Genomic DNA, 13306 nt, shown 5'->3' on the forward strand with positions numbered 1-13306 from the left:
TGAAGTGATATGGTAGCTTTGGGTGAGAAACATATGAATATTTAAGTCCTTTTTTGCTAGAAATTCTTCTCCCTGCCCAGTAGGAGGTGAAAAGCATGAAGAATGTGAATCACCAAAAACACAAGAAGAAGAATGTGGAAGTTAAAGTGGAGATTGACTGAGCAGGGTGGAGAATGCATAGTAAAAAAAACTTAAATATTGATCTTTTTTAACATTGATAGGTGTTTTTCATCTTCACCTACTGTATCATATCACTTCAGATGACATGGATTTAACCCCTAGAGTCTGATTTCATTAAGCCTTAATTGATTTTTAAAACTTAGGTGACGAGGACAAGTCTCAGTTGCCTCCACTTCTGAGACAGTCAATTCACACATCTCCTCAAGTGGCTCGTTGTGCATGACACTGTGGAGACTCTCAGCATATGTTTGATTAGGAGTCCTGGCTGGAGTCACTCAGCACACCCTGGATTCAAACTTGCGACTCCAGGGGAGGTAGTCAGCGTCAATACTCGCTGAGCTACCGCTTGATTTTTGGAGCTTTCACATTTTAGCACCAATTCACTTGCATTCTATGGACCTACAGAGCTGAGATATTCTTCTAAAAATATGCATTTGTGTTCAGCAGATTAAAGAAAGGGATGGCATAAGGGTGAGTAAATGATGACAGCATTTAACATTTTGGGTGAACTATTCCTTTAATAAAAATCAAGGTCAATGCATGTTATGTGTCAAATACCCAAATGTGGTTGGTTGTTAGTTCCTGTTGCTATGCAATGTAAATATACAATAGTTTTTACATTTAGTCCACATTTTCTTTCACTTTTACCTGTGTGACTGGCAGTATCATATTATCTTGCTGTATTTTTTCTAGGGTGTGCTGCTGCCAATGAACCAAAAAGTGCAAACTCTTGCAAGAGGCAGATGCTGTTACTGTTGCTCGGCCACACATACACAGGTGCATGAGCTATGACATACATTTGGCTCTGATCCCCCTCGCAGGTGAGCACATGCATGTATGCAATGGCAAAGCCTGTTAATGCACAAATCAGAAACACTCTCATTCTGAGTTCAAAGGCTCAATGTGGAATATGTTGATGTATTTCCATTCTGTCAAAGGCTGGTTTGTGTGCAAAGAGTTCATGTTAATAGCATGTCATACCTCACTATGTGTTCATTTTAAGGTCTGTTTGTGTTCAAATAACTATGAATGTTACACATACTCAAGCACACACACATACAGACACCTAGTTTAATTCACCTGGAGGGGCCTCTGTGCTCTAGCCCGTAAACGGCCTCTCCTTCGTCATGGTGAAAAGCTCACACCAAATGAAAGATTTTACAGAGACTTGCATTCTCTCGCTCTCACACAAGCCTTTGTTTGGCTATGGCTGTTTGTCAAGCACTGCTTGAAATGAAAAGAATAGTTAGACCAAAAAATATTAAATAAATAATTTTGAAATTATTTAATTCTTAATTTTTTGCTTAACTATTCCGTTAAGCAGCGTTGGAGACTAGTGTTAAAGAATCAAAGCAGCAGCAAATTCAAATTTAGGAAATCTTCAGGGAGAGTTATATGTCTAACTGAAATTTGTATAATATTGGTACATGGTATCAGTGTATTAATTAACCCTCTGATGCATGGTGTAATTTACGGTGTATTAACGACCATTTTAAACCACTCAGGGTGTTATATAACATCCAAACCACACAGCATCATTATACTATCCAATAATTTCAACACTATTGTTAGTTCTGAATTTTATTTTTGCATCCAAATATGGTCTGATGTGTTAAATTCTGTGTCTTTGAAGTCACATCCCTGTTGATTTCTGCCAATCGAGATACTACATTTGCAAAAGAAGTGAAAGAAAAACACTTTTTTTTGTCTCAGATATATAAAGTTTAGGGTTTGGAACTTAGGGTTTAAAACCTGGAATTTTCCAGTCATAGAAAAGTCTGCTGTCATCTCTGCTTTGCTCTGACAAAAAAGTTTAAGTACTGATATAGTACAAAATATGCTTTTTTCATTTCAACATTGCTGTTGTGTCAACCATAAAAACATTTGAGCTGAACATTTTAGACAACGATGATGTTCGGACCACTGTTTGTTTTTTTTAAACATATTCACAAATGGCATTAGCTACAAAACGCAGAATGTCATGGGATATGACATATTTAGATGGAAATGAATGTTTGACTGCACAAGTAATCAAATTTAAATTGTGATATGCCTTAGTGTGATAATTAAACTGCAAAAGGCTGTGATTTAATTTAATAAATATCCACAAGTGATACATGCTTCAAAATGAATATGAGAAGCCGGCCGCTCATACACTGAAAACACCTCATCATGATCATCACGTGCGCTCTTGTGTTTGTGTGAGTTGACATAGAGCAGAGAACTCTGAAGTGCACAGCACATACAGACTATGTATTTCATTAAATCACATTTAAATTGTAGGGATTAATAATCACACTGGTCCATGTAGCAAACTACTTATCTGGAGGTGAGAAACTAATATCAAAAACACACTGAAGTGCCAAAATAAAAGCGCAATTTAAATAGACGCGTGTGTTTTTGCTTAAATATTACACTTGTTGGAAATTGTGCCTTGAAAAGAGTGGGAACCCTGTAATTACTACTCAAATGTATAATTCAGATAATGTTGTGCTTGCGCCATACTTGTGCACAAACGTGCGCATGCATTCAACTTTAGTTCCTTCAGCTTCGGCCACTGGAGGCAGTTCGGAAATTCTGAAAGCATCGACCGATTTTAAAACATTTCCCATGAGATCAGTCTGATGATTCTGTACGGCTGTCCTCCTAATATGTTATAGTGTTATTTCTAACAATATGAATACTTTGAGGTTGATGAAAGTAGCAATACAATAAGAACCTTTTCTTCTAGGAAACTATCTATTGCATAGGACAGATATGTAACTTTCTCTGAAGAATAAGATTGGGAAATAGAAAGTAAATAGAAAATAGAAAGATTGATTTAATAATTAATTAATCAAAGAGTAAAAACTCTCAAATCATTTTTCCTTCTATTTTGGACAGCTATTATATATGCTGACATCAACCACTATTAGAAAGAATTAGTTTTTCTTCTCTCAAGTGAGAAACCAAAATGGCCATTCTCAGCACGGCTCATGAAACGCTCATTAGGCCCTCCAGCACCAGGTCAAAGAAGCCTATCATTACACAGTCAAAATCACTCTTGAGGAGCAGCAGTACGTAAATTCATTACTCTCTGCATGGTGACACTAATACCCATGATGATTATCCAAGTGCATTACTGTGTATGTGTGTTCATGTGTTAAAGAATATGTTGCCTCATGCTCTAAATTTAAAGGGAAAGGAATGATGTCATTCTGTACGAGGCTTCTGCAGGGCAGAGGAGCCTGGGGGGGGTTGAGCTGGGTTTTGGTACAGCAGAGCAGATTGCAGAAACAATAGATGGATATGACAGAAATGTGTTTTGGCTCGAGTTGCCTCTATTACATCACTCTTGCTTCCTAGAAAACCTATCAGTGATAAAGTATTAGTCTTGGCATGGGCTATAGACTGAAAGTTCCTGCTTCTCAGGAAGGGACTGCATCTCTATAGGCAAGTTCTTTCATTTACTATTTTTTGTTTCTAGTGCATTGGTACAAAAAACATTGGGATCCAAAAGTCTAAGACTACTAGTGAAACTGCTTATATTTGATGTTCTTTTCTAATACAGTATCTATTTATTACATTTACAGTTATCAACAACATTACAAATGAAGGGAAATGTTCATTGAAAAATTTGCCTAAACAACGCATTCTCATGAGAAGTCGTAATAATATTACGAGGTGACAAAATCATAGGAAATCTTTGGGTCATACAAAAACGTATGACTTTCACTCCAATAGAGAGAAATAAACAAAACAACAAACAAATTATATGAAGATTTAGACAGTTAAACCCTTACCTAAACCTGACTATAAAGTGTAACCTCTAACCCAAACCTAAACCTAACCATGTTTCTAATAATCATTTTTGTGTACCACAGATGAAAGAAAACATCCAGGATTAGAATGGGATGAGGGAAGTGTATTAGAGGTTATTGACATATAAAGTCATTTCTATTGCATAAATAAATAAGGAATGAGTAATTATATTTGTTCACTGATGTTTCCTATTTTAAAATAAAGTGTTGGATAGAAGGCTAGCTAAAATTTGATGTCTGTATTGTATCAATTTGAAAATCTGTTTCTTGATTGTTTTGTTTTGTTGTTTTGTCTAAAAGTTGTACCGAAATTTCACCATAATGAACAAGTCATTATGAGTCATCATGAGAATGTGTTGCGAATCCACGAGTTATCTCAGCACGATTTTTGAAAGTTCCAAAGAGTATCTTGTGAGCTTCAGTGGAAGCAAGAAAATCTGACCTTTTGTACAAAAGAGTCAACATGGTCACTGTTAAAAATTTGCTTCCATTTGATTATTGACTTGTAAATATTGCTTAATCTTTAGCATTGCTTATATACAGAATTCTATGTCATAACTTCACATATTCTTATTCTTATTTACAGGTGTAAGAGGTTCGTAGTGTAGGAAGGGAGGAAACGGGAAACTTGGGATTTCAACTCAAAGGTAGAACTTTAATTAATGATCTAAAATTGGCTTGTCAGCACAAAACTTATTAAATCAGGGTCACAATTTAACACAGCCTTTTCTGTTTGGTAGCTCTCTCTCCCCTCATCCCTGGCATGTGCCCAACCGACTGAGCAATTTATACGAGGCATTAAGTATGCATAAAATTTAGACACCGCATTGACTTTCCCATAATCCACACAGAGCTGTACTGACCCGTCTCCCTTAGGGACTAGAACAACCAGGCTGGACCAATCACTGTGGGATTCTTCTATTAATCCCATATCGAGCATTGCATCTAATTTAGTTTTTGTGCTTGGGCAGTCGGTAGGGACGGCTACGTACCACTACACCAGGCGCAGTCTCGATATGGTGATGCAGAGGAGAAAACACGTCTGCAAATTCTTTCTGCTACTTGGCTACCTCTGTGACTTGATCCTGTGAGGAGTGGTCTCCACAAGTTACCGGGGTGACATGATTGGCTTTTATGTTCACCTCCAGTCTGAGCTCCAACCTCTCCGGAACTACTGTTGCCAACATCACAGGTACCGCCTCCCTCCATAATTTCAGGAGGTTGAGGTGATATATCTGACATGTGTCACCTCTATCTGTTTGTTTTACCTCATAATCGAGATCTCCCACTCGTTGTGTGACGTCAAAGGGTCCTTGCCACTTGGCGAGTAATTTGGAGCTTGATGTGGGGAGTAATACGAGAACTTTATCTCCCGCTGCAAATTCCCATAGCTGAGTAACCCTGTTATACAGTCGGCTTTGACATTCTTGGAGCTTGGAGCTAATTCTCTTATATTAGTTGACACAAAGTGTGGAGTTTTGCTCTAAGGTCAAGAACGTATTGAATTTCGTTTTTACTGTCTGAAGGTCCCTCCTCTCAAGCTTCCATATGACGTTGAGCATGCCAGCTGCCACAACCCATATCGCAGCTCGAATGGGGAAAACCCTGTTGATGCTTGTGGGACCTCTTGAACTGCAAACAACAGGGGTTTGAGCCATTTATCACAATATCGAGCATCCTTGTGCACAAGCTTAAGAATCATGGTGCAGGCGTAGCTCAAGCAGGGCCTGATGTTGCTCATGATGCATAGTGGTGAGGGACTTGGTGACTTCCGCCAACTACGAGGACTCCATGCCGGCGTATTTCCTCCAAAATCATGGGTTTCAGCACCAGTGTAAGAGGTTCGTAGGGTGGGAAAGGAGGAAACAGGAAACTTGGGATTTAAATTCAAAGGTAGAACTTCAATTAAACAACTAAAAAGTGTCTTTTCAGCACAACACTCATGAGAATAGGGTCACAATTTAACACAGTCTTTTCTATCTGGTAGCTCTCTCTCCCCTCATAGCTGGTGAGGTCCCTTGTTATCATTCTCCCCAGTGCTTACTACAATCAGAAACAGGTGTTAGACATTAAGTGCTCAGGTGTGCACCCTTACCACTTTCTCTCCAGAAGAACGCGCGACCATGCCCCCGCCGCCACAAAAGGTATTTCATTTTTTTTTTTTATCGTAAAACTTCGTTAATTTCAAGGTTTAAATGAAATCCCATATCTTCAATGTGGTCTAGATTTTTGGGCCCCACTGTAGTTTGTGTGTCCTGCTGAGCTTGGACAGCTTTCTTTCAGTCCTTAATGTAATCCAAATGATATGACTCAATTTCCAGCATGTTTTCAGTGGGTACTGTCAATTTCCCTATTGTTCTATTTGAATGTTGAGCAATGTGCTGCCCAGAAATACTTAACAGTATATTTAATTTGGAAAGGATATTCTAGGGAAAAGAATATGACCAAACCTCAAACTAAACACATTTGTGATTGTAAGGCGTCATACTACTGCACTTGTTGTAGCAATAGTTTCTGTTTACCGAAGCAGCTCATTTCATAGATGAGATGAGTAAGGACCACTTTCTCCAGCGCAAAAGATTTCCCAGTAGACCACTAAACCACTTTTGCAGTGAAGATTAAGTACAGTGTTGATGGTGGTGTTTAAGTAAGCTTAACTGAATCAGGGGGTCATTGTGTTGTGGTGAGTACTGATGTGGTTAGTTATAATCTCACGTGATTCCTACAGGCATGCTTATACATTTATGTACAGTATTTGTATGTGTGTGTGGTTTGATTGATAAAAAACAAGCCTATTTGAGTGTGTGAGCTGCAATGGAGCCCACTGAGCAGTGAAGTATGGTTCAGTCAGCCCATCCAGGCCGTTGAAGCACAAGGGGAGCTGGGCTGTAATTATCCGGAGCCAGTCATCTCAGGAGGTTGGCTGGGGTTTGGATAATGTGTCCCCCTCCTCCACACCTCTGTTCTTTCACCCTTTAACCCTCCTTCCAATCTCTCTCTCCAAGCAATAGGATATTTTTTTCAGCTGGAGTGCTCCAAGGACACTGCCTTACCAGTAAATATTAAGGTCTTGACATGATTCCAACAGTAGTCAGTGTGGTTACATGCACTTTAAAAGTTTGACTAAAACAATAATTAATCTTAAATCTCATACCTACAGCATTTATCATCTTTCCTTTAAATATTACATTACGCATTGTGTCATCATGTATTCTTAGATGGACAGATGAAGACTCTATAGCTCAACTACGCAAAAACCCGCTGTAGCTTGATTTAAACAGCGCATGTAAACGTTATGTATGTTATGACTTCACAGCAACCACTACATACTTGTCACTCTCACCAATGCGTATAAGCAGGATCCATAAAAGATTTGTAAAGATATGTACTCTAAAGCTGTAAATGTGTAAAATAATAAACATTTTAGATAGTGTCAAGACATTTATGTTGTATGTTTCAGTGTCTATCCAAATGTACAAAAATGCATATTTACGTAAATTATATTTCTGAATATTTACAAATACTAATGAGATCACCCTGGGCAAGTAAATAAAAATGTTACTCTCCAGTTGGCCACTAACTTTTTAGGCACTGCAAAAAGCATTACAAGAATGATACATTTACTCTTGCTTTTGTAAATCATGGCATAAGCGATTCAAATAAAACAGAACAAAAAACGTCTGTCACAAATTGAAAATTTCCACTGTTTACTCAGATAATGAGGTACAGGGGTGTTCTGAGTTGTGCCAGGGCTTGGACGCTAACGGATTGTGGCACAACCTTTTCACACCTGTTAGAAATGTTTCTAAAATGTATATTGTTTTCCAGATCTCCATGTGGCATCACATATGTAAAATATTACTTGCATTAAGTCACGTAAACACGTTTATTTATAAGAATAAAATCACTGTGTTTTCAAATTTTTTGTGACTGATGCAGTTTCACCGATGATACCGCAAGTGACAAAATTACCTGCGCTGTTTGTTTTAAATGCAAGAAAAAAATTGGTAGATAATCACATTTTCATGAGGCAAATGAAAATGAAAATATATATATATATATTATTATTATTATTATTATTATTATTATTATTATTATTATTATTATTATTATTATTATTATTAAAAAGCAATGCAAAATACAGTTTCATGGTTCTTAGGAAATATTTATGTCCAGTGAATTTTCTCAACTCACCCACCATTGGGTTGGTGTGGTAAAAAGTTAATTTTGGATCCGATGTGAAAGTATAAATGGTTTGTGCGAGCCTTAAATAAACCTCCTCTGGTTCAGATACAGTTTAATCACATTTCAGCCATAACTCATATCTGAGCTCAGCTTGCCAGAAGCAGCCTCTCCTCAATTCAGATAGTGCCAAGAATATAAAAAAATAAGCTTAAATCAGTTTTATTTTTCTCTCGTCTGCTTAAAAAATTCTCCCTCTCTCATACTTGGCACCATGCTTAATTAAATTGACTTTGAAGCGACGATGACATCATCAGTTGCCGGTTATTCTTTTTGACGTATTTGGACTTATAGTGCTCCCATGGAAACTCTGATGTAATGGCCATGCAGACTTGTTTTCAGGAAAGCCACAGCTGACACGTGGTGAATTAAGTTGCTTTGAGTTTTGTTTTTTAGAAGGATCAGGGGTTTGTCAACAGCTATCTTGCAGATAAAAGCCAGACGTAGGTCAGATCTTTCCTGAGGAGACCAGAGGCATTCTTTAAATTAAACTGAGACAGAAAACTTCATCCTTTAGGCTGGTTTGACATTTTTCTGAATGGGAGAAGTTCAGAATGTATTTCATCGTGGCTGAATGTGGTTAGGGAGCCAATGTGTGCGCTAAAGCTTTAGCGGTTCAACCGGTGTGTGTTAAAGTGCGGTGACGTAGAATTCATGATTTGTGGCTAACTCAGCTGCCCACATATACGTTTTCTACATGTTTCCCAGCATGCCACATTCTCCGGAATGAGAAAAGGCTGGTTATTTTGGAAGTTAACCAACTAACAGTTTATAAAATATCAAAATAATTGATGTTGTTGGAAATGATATTTCAGAGACTGAGATAAAAAGGTGTCTTGTGTGAAATAACAGCACTGGATAGTGTCCAACATAATTACAAGATTACTAAATGTGTTAAAAATGATATTTGTCTTTCAGTAATAAGCAGACACCATTATTTGTCTTAAGGTAATTTGTCATGTTTAGCAGAAATTAGTCACAATGATTGTGTTCATGAGAACAGTTAAAATAGTGTCATAGTTTTCTCTTGGTCACATCCTTATCTTATTTTATTGTTGCAGTACATGCACAGGTTGTCACTTTCAGATTATTTCTCAGATTAGAGACCTTGAGCATGTGAGGTCTTGCACTGGTCATACTCAGTGCTACTGATCCAATGTCTGATATATTCCGCTTGGCTTACAATGATCTCTTCTAAAAATCCACCACCATCTCTCTCAGGATTAGATAAGGGCGAATGAATAGAGATGCTGGCTGCATTCGAAACAATAACAAACTGGCAGTAAAAAGTCCAGCATTGTGCCGTTTCTGCTTGTGCCTGTTGCTGATCTTGAGAGACAATTACAACCCAAGCTTGACATGATGGTCTGACATCATTGCAAGATGGAAATCATATTTGGAAGTGGGAAGGGGAGGGGGAATAAAAAGCTGCTCAGAGTCTGGTATTAAAGTGAACTTGCAGAGAATTCAAAGAAACTTCCTACCGCAAACAAGCATTTTCTTGATTAGGGTTTTTGTTGTCTAAACATCCTTACATCGAGATGTATTTGTTTGAGAAGCAAACCATTTTTTAGATACAAACTTTGCAGACCTCAATATATCTTGAAATGAATTGACTTCTTTTACCCAATTGTTTTTCTTCTTCCTGTTTTAAGCATAAACCTCACTTAATGTTGTTTGAGTTAGGTTAAAGAAAAAAAATTGCCAATGAGGTAAGAAGAATTAACTAGATTCATTGTATATTTTCTGAAAACAATTCCTAATTTCTTGCTCAGTTTTGCTTTTCAAGTAAATGTATCTTGTTTTAAGGATTTTTAGATATTTCTACTGGAAAACAACATGGAAATACATGTTTTCCAGTCAAATAAATAAATAAAAATAACATTCTTTAAGCAAAATATATTTACTTGAGAAGCAAACCTGCTTTCAGGAAATATATTTAAATGCAGTTTATTTTTCACTCCCCATTGTAAAATGTCAAATAGTTTTTTTAAAGCATAAACCTCACTAAATTTCGTTATATGTATGCTTAAAACAAGATCAAATACCAATGGGGGTAAGAAAAATATACTTTAAGGATAAAAATATCCGATATTTCACCCTAAAATGAAAATCCTCTCATGCCATCATCATGTGTATGACTTTCTTCTGCAGAACACAAACAAAGATTTTTAGAAGAATATTTTAGCTCTGTAGGTCCATAGGGCAAGTGAATGAGTGCCAAAAATGTGACGCTCCAAAAAGCATATAAAGGCATCATAAAAGTAACCCATACGACTCCAGTGTTTTAATCCATATTTTCTGAAGCAATATAATATGTGTGGGTGAGAAAAAGATCAATATTTAGGTCCTTTTTTTGCTTGAAATTCTTCTCCCTGCCCAGTAGGGCACAATATGCATAAAGAATGGGAATCACAAAAACACAAGAGGAAGAATGCGAAAATGATCTGTTTCTCACCTACACCTTTCATAACGCTTCTGAAGTCATGGATTTAACCACTGGAGTCACATGGATTACTTTTATGCTGACTTATTTGATTTTTGGAGCTTACAAGTTTTGGCACCCATTCACTTGCATTGTATGGACCTACAGAGCTGAGATATTCTTCTAAAAATCTTAATTTGTGTTATGCAGAAGAAAGAAAGTCACACATCTGGGATGGCATGAGGGTGAGTAAATCATGAGAGAATTTTCATTTTTGGGTAAACTATTTCTTTAATGTCTTATCTAAGTAATTGTATCTTGTTTTAGGGATTTTCTGATATTTTAACTGGAAAACAAGATTAAAATACCAGGTTGATTAAAATACTAGTAAAGCATTGTGGGGCTAATCATGAAAATTCTGAAGAGGCTATTTGAAGTTAATCCTAGCAACAGATTTTTAGATCTGTCACTGGTCAAGATATCTTGAGGACAGCTCTGAAAGATTAACAAAGAACCTGTTCCACAGCATGGAACCTTCCTCTTTGGCTCATGTGTATTATGTTCACACATTGGCCTGTTATGTTAAACTGATGAGTTGAATTGAGCACATGTCCACTGTGTGCGGCAATAAATCACACGGCTCCCAGTGTTTACTGTAAACAGTACTGGAATGTAAAGTTATTTCAGTCCGTTGACCTGGTCTCATTGTTGTGGTTGTGCCACAATCCGTTAGCGTCCAAGCCCCAGCACAACTCAGAACCCCCCTGTACCTCATTATCTGATTAGGCCTGTTTGCCCTGCCTGGGTTCTGGTGCAGCCCTGCACTCATCCCTTCACCCACAAAGACAAACACAGACACAAAAACTACACCCCACTTCCTTAAATACATTATGTCCCACTTTTCTTCTAAAGAGTAAACTGTTGAAATCCAATCAACAAATATCTTGAAGATCCATTGACTGATTGTTCATGAGATAGTAAGTTAAATTTGGTAACAAGACATTGACCTCTTTGTAAGTACAAAGAATACTAGAATTCATCAGAGAATGACCGGAGTTCTTTTTATCCACTTTCACAAGACCATTATATTTAAATGCAACAATGCTTTACTGTAATAAAAATGGTCAGGCAACCTTAAAATGTGCACTAAATGTGATAAGATCTTAATTTTTGTAATTATTTTTAAAAATCAAGAAATGTATGGGGACCTGGGTAGCACAGCGAGTAAAGACACTGACTACCACCCCTGGAGTCACGAGTTTGAATCCCAGGATGTGCTGAGTGACTCCAGCCAAAGCAACCAAATTGGCCCGGTTGATAGGGAGGGTAGAGTCACATGGGGTAACCTCATCGTGGTCGCTATCATGTGGTTCACTCTTGGTAGGGCACGTGGTGAGTTGTGCGTGGATGCCGCGGAGAGTAGCGTGAAGCCTCCACACACACAACGTCTCCTCGGTAACGCGCTCAACAAGCCCTGTGATAAGATGCGTGGATTGACGGTCTCAGACACGGAGGCAACTGAGATTCGTCCTCCACCACCCGGATTGAGTCACTACACCACCATGAGGACGTAGAGCGCATTGGGAATCTGGCATTCCAAATTGGGGAGAAAATGGGGAAAAATCAAAAAACAAGTAATTTGTTCAAAAGAATAATGCAGCAAAAAAAATGTTACTCACATATTCTTCCAAACTCATATTCATTTCTTTATCATGCAGAACACAAAAGATTTTTTCTTGAATATCTCTTTCCATATTTTCAACACAATGGCAGGAAATAGTGACTCAATAATAGGAAAAGGACACATTTTCCAGAGTGGAACACAAAAGGAGAAATATTGAAGAATGTTCTGGTCACTCTTTTACATGAAATGATAATGAATGGAGACTGGAGCTTCCAAGCTTCAAAAATGATGGAAAATCACCATAAAGTATCACAAAACTGATACATACGAGTTGCATGCAATATTCCAAGTCTTCTGAAGTCATACGATAGCTTTATGTGAGAAAGCAACCAAAATATAAGTTTTTATTTAATGAACATCTTGGCATCAACCCTACAGTAGCTCTCCTTGCCCCATGCCAGAAGATATTTGAGTTTAAATTCAGGTTTGGAATGGCATGCAAGAGTACAATTTGAGCCTAAATTGCTTATAAGCTTGGTGAGTAAATGATGACAGAATAGTTATTTTTGGGTGAAGTATTTCTTTAATGTGACTGAATTAACCAGAGTATGTTAGGTTACACCATTTTTAAGGGTCAGATCAGGTAGAAATAGTTCCTTAAGCTAACATCTGCACATTTTCTCTTTTTACAGTGTAGACAGGCACTTTCAATCTTGTCTTTTTCTTGAACCCAGTCACCCACAACACTCCAAGTTCAGTGAAAGTGAGACAGTAAAAACAAAAGACTTGTCTATTCCTTTCTGATCTAGGACAAGACAGCACTGGTGAGCCAGTGAGACAATCAGTGTGATCTGCATGAGCAGTTATCTGTCAGACAAAAGAGCGAGGGAGAGTGAGAGCAGACAGTGTACTGTGTTGTGAAAGTGGAGATTAATACAAATACAGTGGAAAGAAGGAGGGGGAGCTGGGATACAATGGAGCGGTATCTCTCCTCCTCTTTTCTCATGTCCCCTCCCTCTCTCTGCTCCCTCCCCC

Source organism: Xyrauchen texanus, chromosome 38 (genome assembly GCF_025860055.1).
Source record: "Xyrauchen texanus isolate HMW12.3.18 chromosome 38, RBS_HiC_50CHRs, whole genome shotgun sequence".
In the NCBI taxonomy this organism is placed as follows: Eukaryota; Metazoa; Chordata; class Actinopteri; order Cypriniformes; family Catostomidae; genus Xyrauchen; species Xyrauchen texanus.